This window comes from Colobus angolensis, unplaced genomic scaffold (genome assembly GCF_000951035.1).
Source record: "Colobus angolensis palliatus isolate OR3802 unplaced genomic scaffold, Cang.pa_1.0 Scaffold31, whole genome shotgun sequence".
In the NCBI taxonomy this organism is placed as follows: domain Eukaryota; kingdom Metazoa; phylum Chordata; class Mammalia; order Primates; family Cercopithecidae; genus Colobus; species Colobus angolensis.
In genome coordinates, this window is record NW_012116377.1 from 1,920,103 (window position 1) to 1,939,632 (window position 19,530).

The 19,530-nt window shown below is 36.7% G+C and overlaps 1 long non-coding RNA gene across 1 annotated transcript in view; it reads left to right on the forward strand.

The window, feature by feature from the left end:
- The window catches only part of LOC105517900, a 58,331-nt gene that overhangs the window by 30,890 nt on the left and 7,911 nt on the right, over positions 1-19,530 (forward strand). The window contains exons 4-5 of the long non-coding RNA XR_001002738.1: positions 15,098-15,306; positions 17,121-17,125. This is a non-coding gene — a long non-coding RNA (uncharacterized LOC105517900). The remainder of the gene's footprint in view (positions 1-15,097; positions 15,307-17,120; positions 17,126-19,530) is intronic.

Consider the following 19,530-nt stretch of genomic DNA (forward strand, 5'->3'; position numbering starts at 1 on the left):
TTGGTTTATAGTATTGTTCAAGTCATTTGTTTCCTTTTTGATCTTTTGCCATTTTTTTGGTGTACATTATTAAAAATAGGATATTGTAATTTATATTGTTGAATTATCTTTCTAGATTAGATATTCTAGAATTAGAATATATAATTCTATTGTTGAATTATTTTTCCCTTCAATTCTGTCAGTTTTTCCTTCATGTACACTGGGGCTCTGTTGTTGGCTGCCCATATGTTTATAATTGTTATGTCTTCCTGATCTAAAGAGTATTTCTTATAGACAGCATATAGTTGGATCTTGGATCTTGGTGTTTCTTTTTTTTTTTTTTTAATCCAGTCTGGAAATCTCTGCCTTTTGACTGGATTGTTTAATCCAGTCACATTAATGGTATTATTGATGTAGTTGAATTAACATCCACCATTCTACCATTTTACTTTTTGTTTTCTCATGTCTTTTCTGTTCCTCTATTTGTCATTATTACTTTATTTCCTATTAAGTGATTTTTGAAATGTAGCATGTATACCTCTTTAATCATTTTTACTACATATTTTTGAGTTATTTTCTTAATGATTGCTCTAGGGCTTTCCACATACATCTTACAATTTCAGAATCAGCTTTAGATTTATATTAACTTAAATTCAGTTAGAAATTGAAATATTACTTCAATGTAGTTGTATTCCTCCCTTTCTTTTAGTGATATTGTTATACATATTATATCTATAAATATTACAAACACAATAATACATTATTATGGAATTATTTTATATAATTTTATATTTTGAAGACAATATATAATCTTAAATTTTCAGAATCAGCTTTAGATTTATATTAACTTAAATTCAGTTAGAAATTGAAATATTACTGCAATGCAGTTCTATTTCTCCCTTTATTTTAGTGATATTGTTGCTACACATATTACATCTATAAATATTACAAACACAATAGTACATTATTATAGAATTATTATTCTATATAATTTTATATTTTTGGAGAAGCTAAGAGTAGAAAGGAGAACAAGTATATGTTTATAGCTTTTGTTATGTTACCCTTCTTGTTGGTCATTTCTTGTTTTCTTCATTTGTTCTTGTGGATTTGGGTTACCATCTAGAGTCATTTTCTTATCCCAGTACAGCTCTCTCACACATCTCCTTGTGCTGTAATTGGTAAATATATTAGATTTCTGTATGATAGGGCCAACAATACATTATATGCAAATTGCTTTATATAATTACTTTGTAAATCAATTAATAGAAGGAAGGAAAAAGTATACATTTGTACTGCCTTTTAGACTTGCATAATTGCTTTTTTTCATGTGGAATCAAGTAGTCATCAGGGGTCATTTGCTTCCAGTCTGAAGAACGTCCTTCAGTATCTGTTGTAAGGCTGATCTGCTAGCAAATAAATGATCCTAGTTTTGTTTATCTTGTAATGTCTTGAATTAACCTTCATTTTCAAAAGACAGCTTTGTTGGATCTAGGATTTTTAGTTGACAGTTTTTTTCTTTGAGCGCTCTGAATATGTTATCCCATTGCCTCCTGACCTCCGTTATTCCTGATGAGAAGAAGTTCATTGTTAATCTTATCAGGATTCTCTTGTAAACTGAATCATTTTTCTCTCATTGCTTTTGAGATTTTCTTCTTGTCTTTGGGTTTCAACATTTTTACTCTGATTTGTCTGTTTGTGGATCTCTTTGTGTTTATTCTACTCAGAGTTCATTGAGATTCCTAGATGTATAGATTAATGTTTTTCAGTAAATTTGGGTTGTTTTCAGCCATTAATTCTTTTAATATCTTTTCTGATTCTTTCTCCTTCTTCTTTCCTTCTAATACTCCCACTACATATATTTGTTGTGCTTAACAATGTGCCACATTTCTCTCAGGCTCTGTTCATTTTTCATCATTTTTTTCTCTCTACTCTTAGATTTCATAAGCTCTATCAAATTTTCTTCAAATTCACTAATTTTCTGCCAGGTCAAATACACTGTTGAGCTCCTCTAGTTAATTTTTAAAAATCTCAGTTATTGTACTTTTAATGCCAAATTTCCATCGATTCTTTAAAAAATAATTTCTATCTGTTTATTAATATCTCTACTTCATGTGGCTTTGTCATCATATGTTCCTTTACTCCTTTAATCAAGATTTCCTTAAAGTTATTTGAACATATTTACATTTACCACTTTTTTTTTTTTTTTTTTAGACGGAGTCTAGCTCTGTCGCCCAGGCTGGAGTGCAGTGGCGCGATCTCGGCTCACTGCAAGCTCCGCCTCCCGGGTTTACGCCATTCTCCTGCCTCAGCCTCCCGAGTAGCTGGGACTACAGGCGCCCGCCATCTCGCCCGGCTAGTTTTTTGTATTTTTTAGTAGAGACGGGGTTTCACCGTGTAGCTCAGGATGGTCTCGATCTCCTGACCTCGTGATCCACCCGTCTCGGCCTCCCAAAGTGCTGGGATTACAGGCTTGAGCCACCGCGCCCGGCCACATTTACCACTTTTAAGTCTTTATGTGTTAAATCAAACATATGATTTCTCTCACAGGCAGTTTCTTTTGCTTGCTTTTTTACCTTCTGGTGTATGAGTCATACTTTCTTGTTTCCTTGTATGTCTCTTAAGTTTTTTGTTGTTGAAAAGTAGACATTGTAAATAATGTAGCAACTCTGGATAAATTAGTCCTTCCTTTTGGAACTTATTTACTTGTTTACTTTTTTGTGACTTGCTGGATTATTTTAGTTAAGTTGATTTTCCTGCATGAAGCCTCTGGTATTGCTCTTAGAGGGTACATCCTTGGGAATGCCCAGTCACCCTGAGATGACAGTGGTTTTTGCAGTACCCTCTTTCTCTGACCACACTCATCTGTTAAGTTCCACTAATTGGTGGCTGATTGCCCTATTGTTTTCAACACTACATACATTTCTTTAAAGACTGATCCCATCAAAGCCAGACTCCTTCCAACAGCTAGCTCCTGGGGTCAGTGTTTGAGATCTGTTGTGACCCCCAGGAGGGCTCTTTCCAGCTGTTTCTTTCCTTGATTCTCTCCAGTAAAAAAAGCTGTTTATAGTTTAGCCTGTATCTCCAATGAACCCATCAGTTCCCTCCCAATTGCCTTTCACCACAACCTGCAATGTTTTTGAGAGGGCTCTTAGGCTTAAACTTGTCCACATTTGGTTGCAAATGAAGTCAGTTCCTTTGGGGAGAAATTTGGAGCTCTCTGTTCTATGTTCTGCTTCTCCTCCAGGCAAAAATCTCTGAAGCAAAGCTCTAGTGCTGGAAGTGTGGCAATGGTAAATTTTTCTCTGAATGACACACCAGATTTAGGAACTGAGTGCTCAGCGTATGGGGGAAACAGTCTCAGGTCTCCTCAGCTTGCCTCTCTGTGTGGAATCCCGGCTCCCTCAGTGGGGCAAGAGTGATTGGGTCTCCAGTAGTCTCTGTGGATCTGTGCCCCAGGTAGAGCCTCCATGCCATGAGTTGGACCTGGTAGAAGAAGGGAGCCCTCACTGCCTGGCTGAACTTGCCTGGAACATAGAGTCAGCAACAGGCAGCTGTGGGCAGGATGAGAAATGCTGACATTGTGCTCCTCTTGGGAAGCTAGCTCCTGACTAGGAGCTGGAAGGAGAGGAAACCCTGTGTTCTTGGCTGTATCCATATGGAATAAAGTTTCTGTCTCACCGAGCTGGATGAGAGGAAGAATAAAGTGATATTTTGTCTTTTTGTTGTATCAGTTACTGTGGGTTTAAACCCAGCAGACTCTTGCTGTTCTTTCTGAATTTTAGTATATTTTAAAAAATGTTTATTAATTAGCTGTACACCCTTAGGATTACTTTCAGATATATTAAATGATAGCTAAATTTTTTTTTTTTCACCAGTCATTCTGGTTTTGGTCCATAGGACATCTCACATTATCATGCAGGAAGTAGAACTCACAAAGATATTGCCTCATAATAGTGTTTAGCAGCTACATTACTTCACCTTTCATATTTAGGTCTACGATTCTCCTGAATTTATATTTTTGTATATGATGTGAGGTAGGGGTCAGGTTTCCTTTTTCTCCTGTATTGAAGAGACTGCCCTTCCCCATTGCCCAGAAGAGTCTCCTTTGTCATAACTCAAATGTTCAAATACGGCTGGGGCTGTTTCTGAACTTTCCATGCTGTTGTACTGATCTATTTATCTATTCTTGTGCCAAGAGCACATTGTGTTAATTACAAAATCTTTGTGATCAATTTTTATATTGAGCTTGGCTATTCTTAGCCTCTTATATATTCATACAAAATTTAGAATTATTTTATCAGTTTCACAAAATAATCTGTCGTATTTTTTATTGGAATTGCATTGATTGATTCTTTAGATTACTTAGGTGTAAACTCTTGAACATGGTGTTCTCTCCTTTTATTTAGGTCAAGAGTTGGCAAACCATGACTAGTGGGTCAAATCTTGCTGATAGCCTGTTTTTGTATGACCCCGGAGCTAAGCATCATTTTCATTTTTAAAGAATCTTTTTTATATGAAAAGAATAACATGGGAAAGAGACCATATCACTCAATTTTCATTATTATTATTTTAAGATTTTTGCCTCTTTGTTCATAAATAAGATTGGGCTGCAGTTTTCTTTCTTATAATTCCCTTGTTGAGTCTAGGATTTGGACATCAAGATTATACTGATCTCATAAAACTAATGGGGGAGTCTATCACTTTTTCTATTTTCTATTTTCTGGAAAATTTGTAGAAAATTACTTTGTTTCTTCATGGTTTTTGTAGAATTTGCCAGTATATTTATTTTCTTCAAGAAAAATATTTAAATACAGATGAACATTTGAAAATAGTTAAATGACACTTCTATTTCTTCTTGTCTCCATTTGATAGATTGCATTTTAAAGAAAAATTTGTCCATTTTACCTAATTTTCAAATTTACAGGCATAAAATTGTAACATCATGTTATTATTTAAGTGTCTATAGGATCTGTAGAAATATCTTCTTTTTAATTCCCATTATTAATAATTTGTGTATTCACTCTCTCATTTTCTTGATCAATTTTGTAAAGAGTTTATTGACCTTATTGCTTTCTTCAAAAAGATAAACTTTTGGCATTAATGATCATCTTTGCTATGTTTTATGTTTTATTAATTTCTGATATTTTCTTCGTTATTTTCCTTCTCTTACTTTCTTTGGGTTTGTTATCTTTTTCTAACTTCTTGTGATGTGTCACTGATTTTTTTTCCGCCTTTCTTCTTTATGAATACTAGAAGCATTAACCAGTAATCATTGCATTAGCTTTAGTCAAAAGTTTTGATATGTAGCATTTTCATTACCTTTCAGTTAAATATATTTTCCAATTTTATTGTGATTCCTTGTTTGATCTATTGGTTATTTGCAAGAATATTTTTTAATTTCAAAAAAAGTGAGAATTTATAATACAATTAAGGTAGAAATCTATTATCCCCTGCCTCCTTCCCAAATTATTGATTTCTACCTTAATTGTATTTTGGTCACAGAATGTATTCTAGGTGATTTCAAATCTTTGACCTGTGTTAAAAGTTGCTCTGCAGCTTAAGATATGATCAATTTTTTTTTAACAATGCTCCGTCTGTGTTTGAAAAAAACAAACATTTTGTACTTGTAGATGCAATGTTGTGTGTTAGGCAAATCTGTTTCTTGTAGAAAACATATAGTTGGATAATATTTGTATCTGTCCTGCCAATCTTTTAATTTACATTTAATATAATGCCATTTAAATTTAATGTAATTATTGCCAGGTAAGGGCTATGTCTGCCATTTTATTTTCTATTTTTTCCCTCTGTTTCTATTTCTCCATTTTTTTCCTCATTTCCTGTGGTTACTTAAACAATTACTATATTCACATTTTTATTTATCTACAGTGTATTTGTGTATATCTCTTTGTATAGATTTTTTGTGGTTACTATAGATATTATATGGTACATACATAACTTATCAGAGCCTACTAGTATTGACATTTTACCAATTTGAGTAAAGTGCAGAAACCTATTTCTCTTCACATTCCTTTGCCTTCTCACATTTATAATTTAATTGTCTTAAATATTTGCTCTGTATACATTGAGAACTACATCAGATAATTTTAAAAGTTTTGTTTCAATCTCCAACAAAATTTTGAAAACTCAAGAGGAGAAAGAACATCTACTGTATTTACCCATACTTTCATTCTTTCTTTTCCTTCTTGATGTTCCAAAATTCCTTTTTTAAAATTATTTATTTTCTCTTTCAAGAACTTCCTTTAGCCATTATTTTAGGGTAGGTCTGCTGGTGACAATCTCTTAGTTTTACTTCATCTAAGACTATCTTGATTTTCTCTTCGTTTCTGAAGAATAATTTTGTTTGGTATAGGATTCTTAGTTAAGCATTCTGTTCTTTAGCACTTTGAAAAATGTCATGCCAATTTCTTCTGGTCTCTATAGTTTCTGATGAGAAATCTACTGTCGTCTGAATGGTTTTCTCACATAGGAAAGTCTCAGATTTCTCTCACAGCTTTCAAGATTTTTTCTTTGTCTTTTGTTTTCAGGAGTTTAGTTGTGGTATGTCTTGGTGTGGATATTTTTGAGTGTGTCTTATTTGGCATCGGCTCAGCTCTTGAGTATTTTCAGTCATTATTTCTTTGGATACTTTTTCATCCTCACACTTTTTCCTCTCTCCTCCGGGGACTTTGATGACGTGTTAGATTTTCTTTTTCTTTTTCTTTTTTGGATAGTCCCATAGGTCACAGAGGCTCTGGTTATTTTATTTTTTTTCCTGTTTATTTTCTTTCTTCATGCAGATAAGGCAATGTCTACTGTTCTATCTTCAAGTTCATGGATTCTTTCCTTTGCTCCCTCCATTCTGCTGTTGAACCTATCCATTGAGTTTTTTATTCAGTTATGTATTTTTCAGTTATAAAATTTCCATTTTGTTCTGTTATATGTGTCTTCTATTTCTTTGTTGAAATTTTCTATTTTTTCACTTGTTTTAGGTATGTTTATAATTGCTAGTGGGAGAATTTTTATGATGGCTGCTTTAAAATCCTTGTCAGATCATTCTAATTTCTGTGTCATCTTAGTGTTGGCATTTGTTAATGTCTTTTCTCATTCTAGTTGAGTTTTTCTTGGTTCTTGGTGTGATTAGTAATTTTTTATTGTATCCTGAACATTTGTGTGATACATTAAGAAGCTCTGAATCTTCAATTAGGAGTGGAGGTCCAGTTTTTTTCTTTCTTTCTTTCTTTCTTTCTTTTTTTTTTGAGACAGAGCCTTGCTCTGTTGCCAGGCTGGAGTGTAGTGGTGTGATCTCAGCTTACTGCAACCTCTGCCTCCTGGGTTCAAGTGATTCCCCTGCCCCAGCCTCCCAAGTAGCTGGGATTACAGACACTTGCTACCATGCCTGGCTAATTTTTTGTGTTTTAGAAGAGATGAGGTTTCACCATGTTGGCCAAGATGGTCTCGATCTCCTGACCTTATGATCTGCCCACCTCGGCCTCTCAAAGTGCTGGAGTTACAGGCATGAGCCACTGTGCCCGGCCAGTCCAGGTTTTTTAATAGGCCTCCATGGACAGCCCCCAGAGCTGATAGTTTGTTACTGCTGGGTGTGGAAGGTCCTCAGCAGGCCTCTGCCAACACAGTATGACTTTGAGGGAGAGGGACACTTTGTTACCTCTCATGTGGCTTCCACTGACATCATGGGGCAGGTTTCTCATTACCACTAGGCAATGGTGAAAGTCTTGTTTTCCATTTGGCCTTCTCTGACCACATCCAGAGGGGAGAAGGAGGGACACATTATTACTGAGTAGGTATGAATGTCCTGGCTCCGTACTCAACTTTTGCTGGTAAGAGTGGGGCTGAGTACACAGGTTTTTTTGTTATTTTATTTTATTTTACTTTGCCATGTAGGAATAGGGCTGTTTGGAGGGCAGTTATTTTCTTAAAGTTTTCTGTCTGGCTAGGTCGCTTCTTTCCTGGTCCTTTGGCTAGAGAAATCAGGCTTTAAGTAGGACTTTAAAATTTCTATAACCGTTGGTGTTTCTGGTTTTTCTAGCACACAGTCCGAGATCTAGGAGGCAAAAGGACACTTTAGGGAGCACACTTGTTATGTTGCCCCTTGGTTCTCAAGGTCTTTAGCTGGTCTGCTCTCTTCTCTCCACTTTCTGGCATCTTAAAATTGTTTTACATATGAAATGAGGTTTTTAAGGTGTAGTTAGAGAAGAGTAGGCCAGATTGCAACTACTCCATCTTGTCCTGTGTGAAGATTTTCATTCTTAATTCAATTTCTTTACTTATTATAGTTCCATTTAGATTTTCTATTTTTTTCTTTAATCAATTTTGTTTATTTGTGTCTGTTGCAAATTTGCCTATTTCCTCTAAGTTGTCTAATTTGTTGGTATAAAATTGCTTATAACATTTTCTTATAATCCATTTCAGGGTAAGTAGGGATGTCCCTTTTTAATTCCTGATTTTGGTAATTTGTGCCTTCTGTCTTTTTTTCCAGGTCAGTATAGCTGAAGGTTCATCAATTTACTTGATCTTTTCAAAGAACCAAATTTTGGTTTTATTGATTTACTCTACTGTTCATTTCTTATTGATTTCTGTTCTAACCTTTGTTATTTCCTTTCTTCTACTTTCTTTGCATTTAGCATACTCCTCATTTTCTAGTTTCTTAAGATGGAAACTTTAAATGTCCTGCTAAACACTGGTTTAGTGCATCCCATAAATTTTGATATTGAAAAAAATTAGGTGAAAATATTTTCTAACTTTCTTCGTTACTTATTTTTTCACTCATGGGTTATTTGGAAGTGTGTTCATTTCCAAATAATTGAGGATTTCCTAGGTTTTTTTCTGTTGTTGATTTCTAATTCAATTTCTTTGTGGTTAGGGAACATATTTCGTATGACTTCAATTTTAAAGATGTATTGGGACTTGCTTGTAGCCTAACATATAGTCTATCCTGAAAAATGTTCCATGTGCACTTGAGAGGAATGTATAGTGTGCTGTTGTTGGGTGGAGTGTTCTATAGATGTCTGTTAGATCTAGTTGGTTGTTCATGTCTGCTATTGCCTTGTTAATCTCCTTCCTGAGTGTTCTATCCATGATTAAGAGTGGAGTTTTAAGTCCAACTGTTGTTGAATTGCCCATTTCTCTCTTCATTTCTGTCAGTTATGGTTTATGTATTTTAGGGCTCTGTTGTTGGAAAAAATATGTTTACAGTTACATGTTCCTGATAGAATGACCCATCTATTATCATAAAAATGTCCTTGTCTCCAATTATTATTGTTGAATTGTCTAATTTTTCTTTCAATTTTGTTAGCTTTTCCTTCATTTTGAGGCTCTTATTAGATGTCTATATGTTTATAATTTTAAAAGTGAGGCAGTTATATCTTTCTGATGTGCTTAATTTTTTCATTCTGACATGTCCTTTTTGTCTCTAGCAATATTTCTTAGCCCGAAGTCTATTTTGTCTGATATTAATGTAGCCACTGTGGCTTTCTATAGTTTTATTGTATAGTATGGATCTTTTTCCATCCCTTTGCTTTCAACTAATTTGTGTCTTTAACTCTAAAGTTGGTCTCTTGTCAACAGTTTATAGTTAGATCTCACTTTTTAAATGCAGGCTAACCATCTGTGCCTTTATATTTGGGTATTTAAATCGTTTGCTTAATGTAACTATTAATATGACTAGACTTACATTGACCATTTTGCTATTGTTTTCTGTCTCCTGCCTTTTTTATTTCTCTGTTTTTCCTTGACTGCTTTCCTTCGTGTTAAGTGAATATTATGTAGTGTACCATTTTCATTTCACCATTGATTTTTTCTATATTTTTGAGTTATTTTCTTAATGATTGTTATAGATATGTCAATATGCATCTTAACTTATCACACTCTACTTCAAATTGTTTTTTAAAATAATACTTTAAGTTCTGGAGTACATGTGCAGAATGTGCAGGTTGTTACATAGGTATACACATGCCATGGTGGTTTGCTACACCCATCAATCCGTCATCCACATTAGGTATTTCTCCTAATGTTATTCCTCCCCTAGCCTCCCATCCCCTGACAGGCCCCAGTGTGTGATGTTCCCCTCCCTGTGTCCATGTGTTCTCATTGTTCAACTGTCACTTATGAGTGAGAATGTGTGGTGTGTGGTTTTCTGTTCTTGTGTTAGTTTGCTGAGAATTATGGTTTCCAGCTTCATCTATGTCCCTGCAAAGGACATGAACTCATCCTTTTTATGGATGCATAGTATTCCATGGTATATACGTGATACATTTTCTTTATCCAGTCTATCACTGATGGGCATTTGGGTTGGTTCAAAGTCTTCGCTATTGTGAAGAGTGCCACAATAAACATACGTGTGCATGTGTCTTTATAGTAGAATAATTTATAATCCTTTGAGTATATACCCAGTAATGGGATTGCTGGGTCAAATGGTATTTCTGGTTCTAAATCCTTGGGAAATCACCACACTGTCTTCCACAATTGTTGAACTGATTTACACTCCCACCAACAGTGTAAAAGCATTCCTATTTCTCCACATCCTCTTCAGCATCTGTTGTTCCCTGACTTTTTAATGATCATCATTCTAACTGGCGTGAGATGGTGTCTCATTATGGTTTTGATTTGCATTTCTCTAATGACCAGTGATGAATAGCTTTTTTTCGTATGTTTGTTGGCTGCATAAATGTCTTCTTTTGAGAAGTGTCTGTTCATATCCTTTGCCCACTTTTTTATGGGCTTCTTTGTTTTTTCTTGTAAATTTGTTTAAAGTCTTTGTAGATTCCGGATATTAGTCCTTTGTCAGATGGATAGATTGCAAAAATGTTCTCTCATTCTGTAGGTTGCCTATTCACTCTGATGATAGTTTCTTTTGCTGTGCAGAAGCTCTTTGGTTTAATTAGATCCCATTTGTCAATTTTGGCTTTTGTTGCCATTGCTTTTGGTGTTTTAGTCATGAAGTCTTTGCCCATGCATATGTCCTGAATGGTATTGCCTAAGTTTTCTTTTAGTGTTTTTATGGTTTTAGGTCTTATGTTTAAGTCTTTAATCCATCTTGAGTTAATTTTTGTATAAGGTGTAAGAAAAAGGTCCAGTTTCAGTTTTTTTGCATATGACTGGCCAGTTTTCCAAAAACCATTTATTAAATAGGGAATCATTTCCCCATTGCTTGTTTTTGTCACATTTGTCAAAGATCAGATTGTTGTAGATGTGTGGTGTTATTTCTGAGGCCTCTGTTCTGTTCCTTTGGTCTATATATCTGTTTTGGCACCAGTACCATGCTGTTTTTGTTCCTCTAGCCTTGTGGTATAGTTTGAAGTCAGGTAGTATGATGCTTCCAGCTTTGTTCTTTTTGTTTAGGATTGTCTTGGCTTATAGGCTCTTTTTTGGTTCTATATGAAATTTAAAGTAGTTTTTCTAATTCTGTGAAGAAAGTCAATGGTAGCTTGATAGGGATAGCACTGAATCTATAAATTACTTTGGACAGTATGGCCATTTTCATGATACTGATTCTTCCTATCCATGAGCATGGAATGTTTTTCCATTTGTTTGTGTCCTCTCTTATTTCCTTGAGCGGTGGTTTGTAGTTCTCTTTGAAGAGGTCCTTCACATCCCTTGTAAGTTATATTCCTAGGTATTTTATTCTCTTTGTAGAAATTTTGAATGGGAGTTCACTCACGATTTGGCTCTTTGTTTGTCTATTATTGGTGTATAGGAATGCTTGTGATTTTTGCACATTGATTTTGATTCCTGAGACTTTGCTGAAGTTGCTTATCAGCATAAGGAGATTTTGGGCTTGAGACGATGGGGTTTTCTAAATATACAATCATGTCATTTGCAAACAGAGACAGTTTGACTTCCTCTCTTCCGATTTGAATACGCTTTATTTCTTTCTTTTGCCTGATTGCCCTGGCCAGAACTTCCAATACTAGGTTGAAAAGGTGTGGTGAGAGAGGGCATCCTTGTCTTGTGCTGGTTTTCAAAGGGAATGCTTCCAGTTTTTGCCCGTTCAGTGTGATATTAGCTGTGAGTTTGTCATAAATAGCTCTTATTATTTTGAGATACATTCCATTAATACCTAGTTTATTGAGAGTTTTTAGCATGAAGGGGTGTTGAATTTTATCAAAGGCCTTTTCTGCATCTGTTAAGATAATCATGTGGTTTTTGTCATTGGTTCTGTTTATGTGATGGATTACGTTTATTGATTTGCGTGTTGAACCAGCCTTGCATCCCAGGGATGAAGCTGACTTGATCGTGGTGGATAAGCTTTTTGATGTGCTGCTGGATTCGGTTTGCCAGTATTTTATTGAGGATTTTTGCATCGATGTTCATCAGGGATACTGGCCTGAAATTTTCTTTTTTTGTTGTGTCTCTGCCGGGGTTGGGTATCAGGATGATGCTGGCCTCATAAAATGAGTTAGGAAGGATTCCCTCTTTTTCTGTTGTTTGAAATAGTTTCAGAAGGAAAGGTTCCAGCTCCTCTTTGTACCTCTGGTAAAATTTGGCTGTGAATCTGTCTGGTCCTGGACTTTTTTTGGTTGGTAGGCTATTAATTACTATCTCAATTTCAGAATGTGTTATTGGTCTATTGGATTTGACTTCTTCCTGGTTTAGACTTGGGAGGGTGTATGTGTCCAGGAATTTATCCATTTCTTCAAGATTTTCTAGTTTATTTGCATAGAGGTGTTTATAGTATTCTCTGATGGTAGTTTATATTTCTGTGGGATCAGTGGTGATATTCCCTTTATCATTTTTTGTTGGGTCTATTTGATTCTTCTCTCTTACCTTCTTTATTAGTCTTGCTAGAGGTATATCTAGTTTGTTGATCATTTCAAAAAACCAGCTAATGGATTCATTGATTTTTGTGTCTCTATCTCCTTCAGTTCTGCTCTGATCTTAGTTATTTCTTGTCTTCTGCTAGCTTTTGAATTTGTTTGCTCTTGCTTTTCTAGTTCTTTTCATTGTGATGTTAGGGTGTCAGTTTTAGATCTTTCTTGCTTTCTCTCGTGGGCATTTAGTGCTATAAATTTCCCTCTAAACACTGCTTTAAATGTGTCTGAGAGATTCTGGTACGTTGCATCTTTGTTCTCATTGGTTTCAAAGAACTTATTTATTTCTGCCTTAATCTTGTTATTTACCCAGTAGTCATTCAGGAGCAGGTTGTTCAGTTTCCATGTAGTTGTGTGGTTATGAGTGAGTTTCTTAATCCTGAGTTCCAATTTAATTGCACTGTGGTCTGAGAGAATATTTGTTATGATTTCCATTCTTTTGCATTTTCTGAGGAGTGTTTTACTTCCAATTATGTGGTCAATTTTAGAATAAGTGCAATGTAGTCCCGAGAAGAATGTATATTCTGTTGATGTGGGGTGGAGAGTTCTGTAGATGTATATTAGATCTGCTTGGCCCAGAGCTGAGTTCATGTTCTGAATATCCTTGCTAATTTTCTGTCTCACTGATCTGTCTAATATTGACAGTGAGGTGTTAAAATCTCCAACTATTATTGTTTGGAAGTCTAAGTCTCTCTGTAGGTCTTTAAAAACTTGCTTTTTGAATCTGGGTGCTCTTGTATTGGGTGCATATATATTTAGGATAGTTAGCTCTTCTTGTTGCGTTGATTCCTTTACCATTATGCAATACCTTTCTTTGTCTCTTGATTTTTGTTGGTTTAAAGTCTGTTTTATCAGAGAGCTAGGATTGCAACCCTTGCTGTTTTTTGCTTTCAATTTGCTTGGTACATCTTCCTCCATCCCTTTATTTTGAGCCTATGTGTGTCTTTGCAGGTAAGATGGGTCTCCTGAATACAGCACAGTGATGGGTCTTGACTCTTTATCCAATCTGCCAGTCTGTGTCTTTTAATTGGGGCATTTAGCCCATTTACATTTAAGGTTAATATTGTTTTGTGTGAATTTGATTTTGTCATTATGATGCTAGCTGGTTATTTTGCCTGTTAGTTGATGCAGTTTCTTCATAGTGTCAATGGTCTTTATGATTTGGTATGTTTTTGCAGTGGCTGGTATCAGTTTTTCCTTTCCATGTTTAGTGCGTCCTTCAGGAGCTCTTGCAAGGCAGGCCTAGTGATGGCAAAATCTCTCAGCATTTGCTTGTCTGTAAAGGATTTTATTTCTCCTTCACTTATGAAGCTTAGTTTGGCTGAATATGAAATTCTGGGTTGAAAATTCTTTAAGAATGTTGAATATTGGCCCCCACTCTCTTCTGGCTTGTAGGGTTTCTGCTGAGAGATACACTGTTAGTCTGATGGGTTTCCCTTTGTGGGTAACCTCAACTTTCTCTCTGGCTGCTCGTAACATTTTCAACCTAGGTGAATTTTCAACCTTGGTGAATCTGATGATTATGTGTCTTGGGGTTGCTCTTCTCGAGGAGTATCTTTGTGGTGGTCTCTGTATGTCCTGAATTTGAATGTTGGGCTGTCTTGCTGGGTGGGGCAAGTTCTCCTGGATAATATCCTAAAGAGCATTTTCCAACTTGGTTCCATTCTCCCCGTCACTTTCAGGTACAGCAATCAAACATATATTTGGTCTTTTAACATAGTCTCATATTTCTTGGAGGCTTTGATCGTTACTTTTCATTCTTTTTTCTCTAATCTTGTCTTCTCACTTCATTTCGTTAAGTTGATCTTCAATCTCTGATATCCTTTCTTCTGCTTGATCGATTCAGCTATTGATACTTGTATATGTTTCCCGAAGTTCTCATGCTGTGTTTTTCAGCTCCATCAGGTCATCTGTGTTCTTCTCTAAACTGGTTATTCTGGTTAGCAATTACTCTAACATTTTTTTCAAGGTTCTTAGCTTCTTTGCATTGGGTTAGAACATGCTCCTTTAGTTTGGAGGAGTTAGTTATTACCCACCTTCTGAAGCCTACTTCTGTCAATTCATCAAACTCATTCTCCATCCAGTTTTGTTCCATTGCTGGCAAGCAGTTGTGATCCTTTGGAGGAGAAGAGGCATTCTGGTTTTTGGAATTTTCAGCCTTTTCGTGCTGGTTTCTCCTCATCTTTGTGGATTTATCTACCTTTGGTCTTTGATGTTGGTGACCTTTGGGTGGGGTCTCTGAGTGGGTGTCCGTTTTGTTGATATTGATGCTGTTCCTTTCTGTTTGTTAGTTTTCCTTCTAACAGTCAGCCCCTCTGCTGCAGGTCTGCTGGAGTTTTCTGGAGTCTGGAGTTTTCTGGAGGTCCACTCTAGACACTGTTTGCCTGGGTATCACCAGCGGAGGCTGCAGAACAACAAAGATTGCTGCCTGTTCTTTCCTCTGGAAGCTTCATCCCAGAGGGGCACCCACCAGACGCTAGCTGGAGCTCTCCTGTATGAGGTGTCTGTTGGTCCCTGCTGGGAGACATGGGGGTCAGGGATGCACTTGAGGAGGCAGTCTGGCCCTTAACAGAACTTGAACGCTGTGCTGGGAGATCTACTGCTCTCTTCAGAACCATCCAGCAGGGATGTTTAAGTCTGCTGAAGCTGCACCCACAGGTGTCCTTTCCCCCAGGTGCTCTGTCCCAGGGAGATGGGGGTTTTATCTGACTGGGGCTGCTGCCTTTTTTTCAGAGATGCCCTGCACAGAGAGGAGGAATCTAGAGAGGCAGTCTGGCTGCAGCAGCTTTGCTGAGCTGTGGAGGGCTCTGCCCAGTTGGAACTTCCCAGAGGCTTTGTTTACACTGTGAGGGTAAAACCACCTACTCAAGCTTCAGTAATGGCGGACGCCCCTCCCTCCACCAAGCTCAAGCATCCCAGGTTGACCTCAGACTGCTGTGCTGGCAGTGAGAATTTCAAGCTAGTGGATCTTAGTTTCCTGGGCTCCGTGGGGGTGGGATCTGCTGAGTTAGACCACTTGGCTCCCTGGCTTCAGCCCCCTTTCCAGGGGAGTGAACGGTTCTGTCTCACTGGTATTCCAGGCACCACTGGGGTATGAAAAAAAAAAAATATCTTGCAGCTAGCTTGGTGTCTGCCCAAATGGCTGCTCAGTTTTGTGCTTGAAACCCAGGAGCCCTGGTAGTATAGGCACCAGAGGGAATCTTCTGGTCTGAGGGTTGCAAAGACCATGGGAAAAGCGAAGTATCTGGGCCAAAGTGCCCTGTTCCTCATGGTACAGTCCTTCACCACTTCTCTTGGCTAGAGGAGGAAGTTCCCTGAACCCTTGTGCTTCTTTGGTGAGGTGATGCCTCACCCTGCTTCGGCTTGTCCTCCATGGGCTGTACCCACTGTCTAACCAGTTCCAGTGAGATGAACTGGGTATCTCAGTTGGAAATGGAGAAATCACCTGCCTTCTGCATTGATCTCACTGGGAGATGAAGACCAGAGCTGTTCCTATTCAGCCATCTTGCCAGCAGCAATCTCCTGCCTACTTCAAATTATTATTAATACTGGTAAAATACAAACTCTGTTCCAGCATAGCTCTATTTCCATATCTCTCTTTTGTGCTAATATTTCAAAACCTATTATATTCATATGTGTTATAAAGTGAACAATACAGTGCTGCAATAATTGCTTTATGCAATACTGTGTATTTTAAAGATGTTAAAGAAAGAAATGAGATATATGTATTTATAGTCTTTTATATTAATTAATGTGCAGGTATACCTTGTTTTATTGCACTTTGGAGATACTGTGTTTTTTGACAAATTGGAGGTTACTGGCAACACTGTGTTGAACAAGTCTATTGGAACCATTTTTCCAGCAGCATGTGTTCACTTCATGTATCTGTGTCACATTTTGGTAATTCTCACAATATTTCAAACTTTTTCATTATTTTATCTGTTATGGTGACTGCAGTCGGTGATCTTTGATGCTACTATTGTAATTGTTTTGGAGTGCCACAAACTATGCTCATATAATACAGTGAACTTAATTGATAAATGTGTGTATTCTGACTCCTCCCCCAACCACCCATTCTGTGTTTCTCTCTCTCTTCTGACTTCCCTATTCCCTGAGACACAACAATATTAAAGTTATACTAATTAATAACCCTACAATGGCCTGAGAGTGTTCAAGTGAAAGGAAGAGTTGTACATCTTTCACTTTAAATAAAAAACTAGTAATAATTAAGCTTAGTGAGGAAAGTATGTTGAAAGCCAAGATAAGCCAAAAGCTAGGCCTCTTGCACCAGTTAGGCAAGTTGTGAATGCAAAGGAAAAGTTCTCGAAGGAAATTGAAAGTTCTGCTCCAGTGAACATGTGCATGATAAAAAAGTGAAGCAGCCTTACTGCTAATATGGAGAAAGCTTGAGTGGCCTGGATAGAAGATCAAACCAGCCACAACACTTCCTTAAGCCAAAGCCTAATCCAGAGAAAGGCCCCAGCTCTCTTCAATTCTATGAAGGTTGAGAGACGTAAGGAAGCTACAGGAGGAAAGTTTGAATCTAGCAGGGACTGGCTCATGAGGTTTGAGGAAAGAAGCCATCTTCATAGCAGAAGTGCAAGGTGAAGCAGCAAGTACTGATGTAGAAGCTGAAGCAAGTTATTGAGAAGATCCAGCTGTGGTAATTGATAAAGGTAGCTACACTAAACAACAGATTTTCAATGGAGATAAAACATACTTCTATTAGTAGAAAATGCCATCTAGGACTTTCATAGCTAGAGAGAAGTCAATGCCTGGCTTCAAAGCATCAAAGCACAGGCTGACTCTCTTGTGAGGGGCTAATGAAGCTGGTGCTCTTAAGTTGAAACCAATGTTCACTTACCATTCCGAAAATCTAGGGCTCTTACTAATTATGTTATTAATTATGCTAAATCTACTCTGCCTGTGCTCTAGAAATGGAACCACAAAGCCTGGATGACAGCACATTTGTTACAGCATGACTTACTGAATATTTTAAGCCCACTGTTGAGACCTACTGTTCAGCAGAAAATATTCCTTTCAAAATATTATTGTTTATTGACAATGCACTTGGTCGCCCAAGAGATCTGATAGAGATGTATAAGTAGATTAATATTATTTTTATGCCTGCTAATACATTCATTTTGCAGCCCATGGATCAAGAAGTAATTTTGATTTTCAAGTCTTCTTAGTTAAGAAATACATTCCACAAGGCTATAGCTGATATAGATAGTGATTCCTCTGATGGATGTAGGCAAAGTAAGTTGAAAACTTTCTGGAAAGAATTCACCATTCTAGATGCCATTAAGAACATTCATGAATCATGGGAGCAGGTCAAAATATCAACATTAACAGGAGTTTGAAAGAAGTTGATTCCAACCTTGGTGGATAGCTTTGAGCGGTTCAAGACTCCAGTAGATGAAGTCATTGCAGTTGTGGTGGAAACGGCAAGAGAACTAGAATTAGAAGTGCAGCCTGAGGATGTGACTGAACTGCCACAATCCCATAATACAATTTTAACTGATGAGAAGTTGCTTCTTATGACGATCAAATAAAGTGGTTTCTTAAAATGGAAACTACTCCATGTGAAGATGCTGTGAACATTGTTGAAATGGCAACAAAGCATTTAGACTAATACATAAACTTGGTTGATTAAGGCAGTGGCAGGGTTTAAAAGGATTAACTTCAATTTTGAAAGAATTTCTACTGTGGGTAAAATGCTATCAAATGGCACCACGTGGTACAGAGAAATCTTTAGTGAAAGAGTCAATCAATGCAGCAAGCTTCACTGTGGTCTTATTTTCAGAAATTGTCGCAATCACCCTTCCTTTAGCAACCAACACCCTGATCCATCAGTAGCCATCATATTGAGGCAAGATCCTCCACCAGCAAAAAGATTATGACTTGCTGAAAACTCAGATGGTTTTTTTTAAAGCATCTTTTAGCAATAAAAGTATTTTTAAATTAAGGCGTGTACATTTGTAGACATAATCGTATTGCACACTTAATAGACTACAGTATGAAGGTATAATGTAAATGTAACTTTTATATGCACTGGAAAACCAAAAATTTTGTGTGATTTGCTTTATTGTGATATTTGCTTTATTGCTGTGGTCTGGAATTAAACCTGCAATATCTTTTATGTATGCCTTTATTTACCTTTTCTGGTGTTTTTCATTTCTTTCTACGGATTTTAGTAACTCTCTGAAGTCATTTCTGTTTAGCTCGGTAGACTTCTTAGAGAACTTCTAAGGTAAGCCAGTCAGCAATAGATTCTCTCAGTTTTTGTTTTTCTGGGAATGTTTGTATTTTGCATTAATGTTTGGAGGATAGGTTTTTGGGGTACAGTAATTCTGGTTGATGGTCTTTTCCTGTCATCACTTGGAATGTGTTATCCCACTGCCTTATGGTGTCCATTGTTTCTAGTGAGAAGTCAGGAAAATTAATTTTACTGTTGCTCCCCTATACATGAGTCTATTTTCTTTTGCTGCTATTGAGATTTTCACTTTCTCCTTAGCTTTAAAACGTTTTACTGTGGTATGCTTATGTGCATACGTCTTTGTATATTTTCATCTTGGGGTTTGGTGAGCTTCTTGGATGTGTAATTAAAAATGTTTAAATTTAGGAAGTTTCGGCCAATATATCAATATATTAAATAATTCTTTCTGCTTCTTTCTTTCTCTCTGTGTATTTTTGGGACTCCCTTTACACATATATTTGTGTG